Source organism: Hordeum vulgare, chromosome 7H (genome assembly GCF_904849725.1).
Source record: "Hordeum vulgare subsp. vulgare chromosome 7H, MorexV3_pseudomolecules_assembly, whole genome shotgun sequence".
NCBI lineage: Eukaryota > Viridiplantae > Streptophyta > Magnoliopsida > Poales > Poaceae > Hordeum > Hordeum vulgare.
The window spans coordinates 438,898,528-438,905,765 of NC_058524.1; the positions used below are offsets into that span (position 1 = coordinate 438,898,528).

The window sequence follows — 7,238 nt, forward strand, 5'->3', positions numbered from 1 at the left end:
TTATTGGGCAGGAACATATCTTGCTAGTAGGCCGAATGTCAGCAATGCCCTTCTATTTTTACAAAATCTAGCCCATATCGAAACAACTATTAGACAGGTCGCCCTTATGTCACTAGAGTCCCTCCTCGACGCCCGTCTGTAATTGTGAACAATTATCGAAACAATGTTTTCATTCTAAACAAATATCAAAAACATGAAAAAAAATTGAAATTTCAAATCATGAACATTTTTTAAATATATGTTGAACATTTTGTGATATATGTTGAACATTTTTTAAGTACAAACTAAACATTTTGTGGTATACACTGGACAAATATTTAAATACACATTGAACATTTTAGTGATATACGCTGAAAAATATTTAAATACACATCAGACATTTTTATGAACATATGCTGAACAATATTTAAGTACACAATGAACCTTTTTGAAAATATCCTCAGCATTTTCTCAATATGGGGTGAAGATTTCCTAAAATAAGATGAACACTTTTTGTATATAAACATGTAATGAATTGCATATAATACACAAAAAAAGAAACAAAAAGGAAAAAAGGAAAAGGAAAAAAGAAAAGAAAAGAAATAGAAACCGAAAAAAAAGTAATGAAAGAACACAGGAAAAAAAAGGCGGAGCGAACGTGGGCCAGCCCAAACTAGGGCGTCGGGTGGCCAGGCTTCAGCGAAGCCACGTCCTTTTGACGCCTACGGCGTCAAATAGAATCTGCCCTATGTCATGGAGAGCAACTAAGTGAGGGTATACCTGGGCATCTCCGGCCCGGCCCGAATGTCAAGCCCAGGCCTGGGCCCTATGGGCTTGCCCATGGGCCAAGCTTGGGCCTGAGTTTTGAGCCCATCAGCAGGGCCGAGCCGGGCTTGGGCTTGACATATTGGGATTTTAAGGAATTGGCCAGGCCCACGGCCCCAAACCCGACGGGCTTTTCAACAGATGGGTCGGGCTTGGGCTTCAAAGTAGGCCCGATGTCAGGGCCTGGGCCTCAGTTTTCTGCCATGGGCTTTTTAGGGCCTGACCCAAGCCCGGCCCGGTCCAGCCCATGGCCAGATATAAGTGAGGGGTACTCCTTACCGGAACCCCTCAAGGGTCATTTTTAGCAAGCCTTCAGTCGTCATGTGTTACGTGTTGGATGCTCTCTTGGGTTTTTTTTTTTGTATGCGTTTTTTGCATCGTCATTTGTGCCTGTATCACCAATACAATGGAGTTTCACTATCAAAACTCAAGGAAGTAGCTTTTCCACCTAGCGATTACGATCCAAACAAGTAATTCCATTTGGTGTGCATGGAATTGACAACACATAAGAAATTCAGTTTATAGTTTCTGATGCTTCTATTTATTTAGAGAAGACCATGACTCTTCATGAAATTTCTACTCTAAAGAAAAAGTTGATAGTGTCGCCTCCACTCCGGTTTATTTTCGCCTCATAGGTTTTCCACCTTCCTGACGAGCCTCGTACCACCGGTTTTACAAATTTCTTGTATTCTTGATTTGGCCCGCACCGAATGTGTCGCCCCTCTCCTATCCTATATTTTTCTCCCCTCGTGCATAGGGTTCCACCAGAGAGCGTCGTTGCAGCTCGATTCAAGCTCCCTCGCTCGACTCATTGTCCTCCAGCTAGCCCATCGAATAGGGTTTCTAAACCAAGCCGCCTACAAGGCTACACCATGGATGTTCACCTACTTGTGCTTGGCATTTCTCCCTGGCAACTGACCTTGGCGGTCATGGCCCTCGTGCACAAGTGGGTGAACAACATGAAAGGGCGACGGAGGAAGGGGTGTTTGTCCTGCGGTGGAGGAAGGGGTGGTTGTCTTGTGGCGCCGCATGCCATGCTGCTACCGGGGACCATCACCGCCATGCCCCTACCGTTGCGGCTGTTAGTGGAAGGCAAATACATTTTATGGTGGTAATGAACAATGCTTCTGTCAGTTACAATTTTTCTATCTTATGTAGAAAGTCCAATTAACTCTCATTTTCTAGAGAAGCACCAAGTTGGCAGTCTCGATGACAACATTGATAATTCACCATACAAGCATGTTGTGAGAAACAACAGTCATTTAATGTTTAATAGTGGTAGTCAAGACAAAAAAAATGCAACCAAAAGTGAAGAGAAAAACACAAACATGCATGTTTCGTTGTCTAATGAAATTGAACCGGAAATGGTTACCTCAAATGATGAGACCGAGAAAGAGATTAGAGGTTCCAGAAAAAGGGAAAGTGATGCCATCAATGAGGATTCTGCATCATCAGTGTATATGTATGTTTCCATGTACTTAATTAGTTGGATACCGTGTTTGTACTGTGTTTACTAAATACTGTTCTCATGATATGAGCAGGAAAGTAACAAAGGTCAATGGATCATCGATTCCAGAACGAGAACCTAAATAATCCACACTAGAGCCAGAATATGGAAGGCATTCCAACAACATAAGATCTTTGGAAGATGGTTGGTCATAGAAGATCTGTAAGAAGGAAACAAAGATGTAGAGGTTTTCTTTCAATGGGAACAAGGTAACGCCAAGCTTCTGTTGCCGAGTTTTCATCCAATTCATGGATGCAATATATGTGTATTTTATATCTAATGTACTTGGACAAGCTCTTTGTACTTGTACTCATCTAAAGAAAACCTCTGCATCTATGTTTCCTGCTGATGGGTCTTCTATGATCAGCCCATCTTCCAAAGTTCATATGTTGTTGGAATGCTTTACATATTCTAGCTCTAGCGTGGATTTATTTTCAGGTACTGGTTCTGAAATCGATGATACATTGACCTTTGTTACTTTTCTGCACATATTATAAGATGACCATTCAGTAAACACAATACAAACAGGTATCCAACTAAACAAGTATAGGGAAACACAAGTATACGAGATGCAGAATCCTGATTGATGGCATAACTTTTCCTTTTCCTATAACCACTAATCTCTTTCTTGGTCTCATTATTTGATGTAACATTTTCCGGTTCAATTTCATTAGACAATGAAATATCACTTTGGGTTGCAAAAAAATTATCGTCACCGCCACTATTGAACTTTGAACGAGTGTTGTGTCTCACAACAAACTTGTATGGAGAATTATCAGTGTTGTCATCGGTTTTCAACTTGATGCTTCTCTACAAAACGACGGTTAATTGGACGTTCTACATAAGATAGAAAAATGTAACCAACGAAACCATTGTTTATTACCACCATAAGATGTAATTGCCATCCACGAGCAGCCGTGGTGGCAACGGCCCCTGGAAGTAGGCACCACAGGACCGTCATCCTTTCATGTCATTCACCCACTTGTGCAAAACGGCCACGACCGCCAAGGTGACTCGCCAGGCAGAAACACCAACCACAGGTAGGTGCACATCCATGGTGTAGCCATGTAGGCGGCTCGATTCACAAACCCTAGTCGATGGGCTGGCAGGAGGACGATGAGTTGAGCAAGGGAGCTTGAATGATCGGCGGTGATGCTCTCTGATGGAACTCTACGCACGAGGGGAGAAAAAGATAGGAGAAGACACGGCCGGCACATTCAATGCAGGCCAAATCGAGGATAAACGAAATTTGTAAAACCAGTGGTACGAGTCTCGTGCAGTGTTGAGGAGATGAAAAACCGGTGAGGAGAAAATAAACCGGAATGGTGGCGATGCTAGCAACTCCTCCTTTAAGAGTAAAGAAGTGGAGATATACCCCAAAAAAGAAATGTAAAAAAACACATTTTATATGTAAGGTCGTCATACCCAATAGTGATTCTACTGGACATGCTTCAACATGCTCAAATCTGCCTTCTAAAATTGAAAACCAAAAATTTACTACTAGTTCCTGATCCATCTCAGTCCATTGTCCAGTGTGTAGCCTGTTGTTTACCCGTTCCAACCCTTATACTCAAAAGTTGAGTCTGCCCTTCATTTTCATTCAAAATTCAGCGCTGGTCATACCCCTGCCGTCGCCGAGGTGGTGGTGCTACACGAGCAGTCGCAGCTCCGGCTGATTCTCTGCTGCGCCGAAGGCTCTAACGATGGCGAGGCGGACTGCGCGGTGTGCGGCCGCGCCTGGTTTCGTGGGTGCAGCGGCTGTCATTTTCTCTATGATCACGGACCGGCCGCTGCAGGGAAGCTGGTGAACTGCGGTGGCGGGTGCACTGCAGCACTTGCATCGTGAGGTACTTGCTCTTCAACCCAACTTAAATAGCACGGTGTCTGTTCTGAACTGTTATCGAGACAAGAGCTTGATGGCACGAAACTTTGCGTGCAGATAATCGACAGAAATAGCTCCATAGCTCGTGAAGGCAAGGACACACACTTGGAACCGTTACGTGAAGAAGGTATGCATCAATTCATTCAGTCCAACTCCTGGCCGACATATTTCACTGTTTGATGGTTCAAAAAATTAAGTGGCATTAATTTTTACTTCACTTTGCTGCTGGTAAAAAGTGGCCAGGCCACTGTACCATGACAATCGTTCTCGACAACGGTGAGAATGAGGAGAAGAAGGTATATGCTTGTCGAGCCAGAGCACAACTACAAGGCCAAGGCCCAAGGGCGTCGGCCGCTCTAAGCGCCTCCCGGGTCACTGCGGCTAGGATTTATTGTTATTGTGTAAGATTTATCTCGTTGTATTCAATCTTGATGGAAACCCTAAGATCATCGCTACTTGGTACTCATCAAGATGTGTTGATCAATCCTATTGCTATTTACCCCGATTCCCCTTTCCCCTAGCAAGCGGATCGAATATGCAAACCGAATATAAAACTCAGATCAAATACGAAAATCCTTGGCGAGGAGGTGAAAGTAGGGCTTACCACCATTGCTGAGAAGCTGCCGGTGATGTTGGTGATACCGGTGATGACCATTGATGCTCGCCTTGCTATTCTTCGATCCGTTGATGGCGTTGGGGTAAGAGTGGGAGTGTCGAGGGAGTGGAGAGAGGGCAGTGAGAAGGGTGAGGGTAATTATGTCGACACTTCATGAAACAACGCTAAGTCTCGAGCGTGGCTCCTCGCGTGCAGCCGTCCCGTTCACGTGTATCCCACAGGCCTGATTGTGAAAAAACTACCGATTCAGAAGTTCCGTCTGACCCCAAGGTGCTTTACCTTTCGTGCTATGTAGTTGAGAAAATTGGCTATTTGCCACTTTCAATATGGGGCTTCGCAAAATTGCCACTCTTAACATTGGCTTCATAAAAATGCCACCCAGCTGGTGTGCACTTTGATTAACATGCCATTTTTTTACTTTTCCAACTGTTTTGTTCTTCTTTTCCATTTTCTAGCACCTGAAAGGACCAAAGTACCCTTGGATCTTTCAGTGTTGATATGGTTGTGGACTGGTCGGATGGATTTCTCGCATGGCTAGCTCATCGTACTGTCGTCAGGTTGCTCGCTGATATACTTCATTGATGCTTCCCCGAGCCAGCGCAGCTCCCCGCCTTAGCTAAATGACGTGTGTGTGAGCAACCACCGCAGATCGCCGTCCGTGCTCAACCTCGCCGATATACTTCATTGATGCTTCCCCGAGCCAGCGCAGCTCCCCGCCTTAGCTAAATGACGTGTGTGTGAGCAACCACCGCAGATCGCCGTCCGTGCTAGAGCACGCCTGCGTGCACAACCGCTGGGCGCCGTCCTAGCTTGACCATGCCCGTGTGAGCAACCGCAGGTGGGTGCCTGGGCTTGCCCATGCCTGTGCGCACCGGCGCTGCTCGCCCTTGCCGTGCTGCTTCTCGATCTTAGATTGCAATCTGGCTGTTACATCAACAATAGGATGCTAGTTTCACTGTCAGGTTCAACTGAGCGACAATACGAGATATGAATAATCACCTATGCCACGGATTACAAGGCACTGAATAACCACGAAAGACGAGCAACTGTAGCTTATTCAAAGACAAGAAATGGGTTTGTATGTACTGCACTGATGCACTGAACCATGTACTATACTGATGCACTGAATAACAGGGAGCATGTCAGGGCTGAGGATTCCATCTCTCACATGAGGACCGTCCAGAAGGATTGGTTCCAAGTCGCCACTACGGTACCGCTGAGGAGATAGCCGGCACGCGTGTGTCCTGGAAATCGACACTGTTGCGGCGTCCATGAGATGGGGACGGCGTCCAGTGATTGAAGCATGACGTCCATGACCAGGGATGCGGCAAGCATGATATTCTCGGCGGGCAGCATGCACTGGACCACTTCAAGCTCTCTAGTCTGATGTCCAAATACGTGTAGATAGCAGTGGATAGCATGAGGGTTACTTTGGTCCTTTCAGGTATCAGAAAAAGAAAGAAAAAAAAGCAATGAAAAGAGGAAAAGTGGCATGTTAATCAAAGTACACACAAGCTGGATGGCATTTTTACAAAGTCGATATTAAGAGTGGCAATCTTGCGAAGCCCCATACTGAAAGTGGCAAATAGTCGATTTTCTCAGATTGAGGCTTCGCAAGATTGCCACTCTTAATATCGACTTTGTAAAACAGGAAACGCAGGCAATAAAACAGGTCAATTTTTTTCATGCAGGAGCCTGATTGAGAACTATGCGAGCAACCAAATACACCCAAATGATTTGTTTCAACAGATGATCAAATTACCAAACGGTAACACCAAAAGCAACCTTAATCAAACTCTCAAAACCGAAGCGCGCATGAGAAAGTGCAGGCCTTTGAAGGAGGCATTGCATCAAACACCTCACGCGCAAGCAGTCAAGCAAACAATCGAGACATTTCTCCTCATGGGGTCCGTCGAGGAAGGAGCTTACCAGAAGGAGTGGATGAATCTACAGCACAGTCGGCATCGGACGGTGGTGAGATACGACGAGCGGCGGGCCTGGGCGCGCGGCGCAGCTCGTCGGCGTGCCTCCGCGCGTCGTACAACTCCTGGGTCTCATCGGTCAGGCGCTTGACCTGCGTGAGCACTGAGCATGCCGAGGAGGGAAGGCGTGGTGCGGTGCTCTACCCTCTACTGTGCGGTGGTAGCGGCGGAGGCGCATGCCCTCGAGCGTGCGGCTGTGTAGGCAGCGCGTGCCGGGGAGGCCGCGCACCAGCGTGATGGACAGCCGCGGGCTGCATGCCACCGGCACGCGCTACCGCTCATCCTTCTCGAGTTCGTACGGCGGCCGGAACCCTAAACCTCTCTGGTCGGCCGGAAGGTGATGAAATCTTGCATAAAAATACGGGCGTGATATGCGTCCTCTTTTTAAAAGATTATAACCGGATCGATAGCCGCCAGATGCGGTATCATCAAGCGGCTGACATGCAT

At 46.4% G+C, this 7,238-nt stretch overlaps 1 pseudogene; it reads right to left on the minus strand.

The window, feature by feature from the left end:
* Positions 1–6,545: 6,545 nt before the first annotated feature.
* LOC123409046 lies at positions 6,546–7,238 on the minus strand (annotated as a pseudogene).